Source organism: Sinocyclocheilus grahami, unplaced genomic scaffold (genome assembly GCF_001515645.1).
Source record: "Sinocyclocheilus grahami isolate Dianchi unplaced genomic scaffold, SAMN03320097.WGS_v1.1 scaffold23.1, whole genome shotgun sequence".
In the NCBI taxonomy this organism is placed as follows: domain Eukaryota; kingdom Metazoa; phylum Chordata; class Actinopteri; order Cypriniformes; family Cyprinidae; genus Sinocyclocheilus; species Sinocyclocheilus grahami.
Window position 1 is genome coordinate 1,164,936 of NW_015505202.1, and position 4,522 is coordinate 1,169,457.

The 4,522-nt window shown below is 35.1% G+C and overlaps 1 long non-coding RNA gene across 1 annotated transcript in view; it reads right to left on the bottom strand.

Annotated features, from left to right (window-relative positions):
* LOC107560606 (uncharacterized) overlaps nucleotides 1-4,522 on the bottom strand; it is a 23,185-nt gene that overhangs the window by 240 nt on the left and 18,423 nt on the right. The window contains exon 2 of the long non-coding RNA XR_001605746.1: nucleotides 1,918-2,033. This is a non-coding gene — a long non-coding RNA (uncharacterized lncRNA). The remainder of the gene's footprint in view (nucleotides 1-1,917; nucleotides 2,034-4,522) is intronic.

Here is a 4,522-nt window from a genome sequence, read left to right on the forward strand (position 1 = left end):
GAGGAGAGAGAGAGAGAGACAGAGAGAGAGAGAGAGAGAGAGAGAGAGAGAGAGAGAGAGAGAGAGAGAGAGAGAGAATACATAACTGAAGTCTGCTTTATGAAAACTGAGAGAGGCGTGATGTTCCAGACTGCCGATATTGAGCTCCAACATCAGAAGCACCACTAGTGAGCTCTCAGTCACATCGAAACCTGGCTTTCACAGCTAGTTTCAAGGAGTCCTATTATGCTTTTTCACTTTTTCAACTTTAGTTAGTCTGTAATGTTGCTGTTTGAGCATAGAAAAGATCTGCAAAGTTACAAAGCTCAAAGTCCACTTCAAAAGGAGATATTATATTTAACAGAAATCACTTTCAAAAACTACAGCGAACGACTCGTTTGGACTACAACGCATATTTTCCGGGATTTGTGATATCACAAATATCGACGAATGGGACGAGACCTTGTTGAGCTGCACTAGAGAAGGCAACGAGTGTTATCACTATGTCGGAGACACGCTAGCTTTCCCAAGGCAGACGAACTGAGGTGTTGTAATAATATAAAATATGTGAAAAATAATGCGTTTTCGAACAACCTAGTATGAGAGCCTGTTCTAGTACACTCCCAAAACAAAATCAAGACTTTGTAAAAGAGCACAATAGCACCCCTTTAAGATACATGTGATGTATGTTATCAGTAGAGATCTCTTCTCAAACAGAACTCATTTTCTCTGTAATATCGAGTCACCCCCACACAATTACACAGAATTCTGATCAGTTTTCATGGTCTGCATTCAAGGAAATACCCATGCTGTATATCCACCTTATATTTTCGATGCAATAATAAGCTATTTCCTGTGAATGTGCAAGATATCAGATTTATTAGCCGATATAAATAACTAGAACAATAACAGTTCTAATTCAAGTGCAGTAAATGGTAAAAGTATTTGCACTACAAATCAGTGTGTTTATGATTACGATAATGAATTAAAATAATAGGTAACATTTTATAATAATGTTCCAATTGTTCTCTTTTGTTTTAGTTAACTACATTAGGTAACATGAACTAACAATGAAAAATACTTCTAAGCATTTCTTAATCTTTATTCGTTTCAACATTTACTACCACGTTATTATAAACAACAGCTGTACCTGTTAATAATATTTAATGGACCTGAACTAACATGAACGTTACTAAATAAGGTAATAAATATATTGCTCATTGTTAGTTAAAGGGAAAATTTAAATTCGGTCACTATTTACTGTTCCCAACCTGTACGAGTTTCTTTCTTAAACATAAAAGAAGATATTTTGAAGAATGTCGTAACCAAACAGTTGACGGTAGCCATTGACTTCCATAGTATGAAGAAAAGTCAATGGAAGTCAATGGGGACCAGAAACTGTTTGGTTATCCAAATTCTTCAAAGTATCTTCTTTTGTATTCAGCAGAAGAAAGAAATTCATACAGGTTTGGAACAACATAAGGATGAGTAAATAACAGAATTTTTTATTTTTAACTATCCCTTTAATGTTAGTTAATGAATTAACTAATGCTAAGTAATGAGACCATATTGTAAAGTGTTATCAAATATTATGATAACAAATACGCAATATCAAGCAGCATAATGGACTGTTTTTGTACAGCTAAAATAACTGGACATGGCTGAAGATAGCTGAGCCCACTCTTACGGTAAAAATACAGTGATTACAGTTTGCATCATAAGTTTGCATTCCCATTACAGAATCTGTAAATTCTGTTTTCTTTTAAAATTCAGGCCAGAATATAATAAAAAATTAAAAAGAGAAAAATTAAATCATATTATATAAATTAGATCATATATTTTTTATGCAGTTTCTCCCTATAGTAGCTGCATAACCAATATTTAACTATTCCACAGCTAAAAACCTTGTTTTTGTAAAAAACTAGTTTTTTTACATACCTTTAATATTGTGCCTTGCCTCCTCAAGCATCAGATGTTTGCAACATTTTGTGAATTCTGCATGAGGCCATCAACTGTCCTGAGTGGCAAAGCTGGATCTCAACATCATGCATCCCCTGTAAAGAATAACAAAAGAATGTAATTTTTTTGTAAGGGGTATGTAAACTTTTATGCACAGTATTTATAGATCAATAACATCTGTCATCATAAAACACATACCACTTTTGAGAACTGAGAAACAACATCAGTAGCATTTCCATTGGTACAAGATTCAGCATTGTACAATTATAAATCATTCCATGTACAGATTTCTCAGCACGGTTAGCTAACCGAACTCTGAACAGAAGTACCATGATGGTGGAACAGCTTTAGTGATGTGGCAACTCATGAATGTTCACTTGTCAGTTGCTAGGGTAACTCTGGTGTTGCTAGGTAGCTAACCAAGCTAATATTTGGTTAATGGAAGAACAGAATAGAAGAAAGCCTGAGACATTGATAATAATGTATTTGATTTCTTACACACATTCTAATCCTGATTCCACAGCACCTCAATGGGGGAAAAAAACTTGTAATTGTGTCAAAAAGGGCGGCTCTATACAGAACGGCACGATCCAGCTACTATATCCGTTCAGTCTGATGATGAGCACTTCTGATACAGTTGTCTACTTCCTGCCTGTAAGCCACTGCTGTTGCAGCCTGCAGACTTGTCGCTCCAGAGAGCAGGAGGTGGAGTGGTGTGCGTGCAGCCTGCACAGTTATCTCTCATCTCAGCCGCCGGCTAAATTGAAAGTGACACCGGTGAAATTAAGACAATCGACAGCCAGGTGAGGCCAATGGCCTTGTCCACAGCATTTACTCATGAATCTTGGACAGATGAATTCATATGCACTGCCTCCTCCATCAAGCAGCACTCTCTCTCACACATAAACAATCTCACGCACACTTACATGTCATGTTGTAAAACTCAAGGTAATAACAAAAGCCATGGCTGTTTTTTGTATAGCTTGTGCCTGAAAAGCGCTCATCTGAGACATGTCAATGTAATCATCTGACTGCAGCACAGAAGTGCAAAAGCTTTACAACATTTGCTATGTTTTTTTCACTATTCCTGCCTATTTTTTTTCTTCTAAATTTTACGGCGGATGGCGACCTAGGAGTCAGCGCTGTCGTGGTGACGCTGATGGATTTATGCAAATGTCAAGGCTGGCTTTGTGCTGTGGCTGTAGCCTTTTGGAAAGCATGTCTCCAGGGAGGGAGACTGGGACTTGGAATGCAGTTGTTTCATCTTCAAAGGCTCTCCTGAAAATAAGCAGACACACTAAATCACCTGCTGGCTTTATTTATTTATATGGTGATGTGCAGAACAGGCAAGTACAGCTGAGGGCTCGCGGGAGAAAGAGAAGGATACATAAAATGGTCATTTTTATGCTACGGCCTCTATATGTCAGCAGATGACAACCATAAACAGCATGTTAGCCAAAGTTAATCTGTCATGGTTAGTAATTTAGTTCTTAGAACATAATACTTTTACAACATTTATTATGTTGGTTAATGTTATACTCACCATTCAGTAAAGTTTGTGGTCAGTACTTTTTTTTACACAAATTAATAATTTTATTCAGCAAGGATGCATTAAATTGAGCAGAAGTGACAGTAAAGACATACATAACATTACAAAATATTTCCATTTCATATAAATACTGTTCTTTTGAACTTTCTATTCATCAAAATATCCTGAAACAAATCACAGTTCCAACAAAAATATGAAGAACTGCTTTCAACATTGATAATAATAAGTAATGTTCTTGAGCAGAAAATTAGTATATTAGAATGATTTCTGAAGGATCATGTGACACTGAAGACTTAAAATGGCTGCTTAAAATTCAGCTCTGCCATCACAGGAAAATTACATTTACTTTAAATTGTAATATTTTTTTTACTGTGTTTTTGATCAAATACATGCAGCCTTGGTGAACATACAAGACTTTTTTTTTTTAAACAAAATATTGTGTTTTAAAACTAGTTAATGCATTAGTTAACATGAACTATGGCCAATTTATTTTACAGCATGCAATAACATTTGTTTTGTATATTTAGTTCATGTTAACTAAAATAGTTAACTCATGTCTAAAATCTTACCAAACTCAATTTTTTGAACAATAGTGTATATTCTACATATAATAATACATTTTATACATTAATAATAACAGTTCAAATTATACATTATATCGTGTATTATGAACAAGCATGAATTAATAATGAATAATAGCATATTTATAAATCAACATTAGCCTACATTAATAAATGCTGTAAAGAAATGGGCTGCTGTAAGCCATGGACATCCAAACATGTGCATAATAGCAGGCTGCCTAATATGAAACAGCTCACAATCTCCAGCCAATGCTAAAGATGAAGATAAAATAGGTCAATTATATAAAATTAGAAACAGTGTTAAATGTGAAAATCTTATATGGTGTATCTAAAATCAGTGGTAGCTTCATAGGAGTTCAACAAATCTGCTGCAATACACTATGTACATAAAGATGGAGAAAAACAAGGTCACACTTCCTGTTTGTTGCTGCCGTGTGGTTTGAGTTTGAGCTCC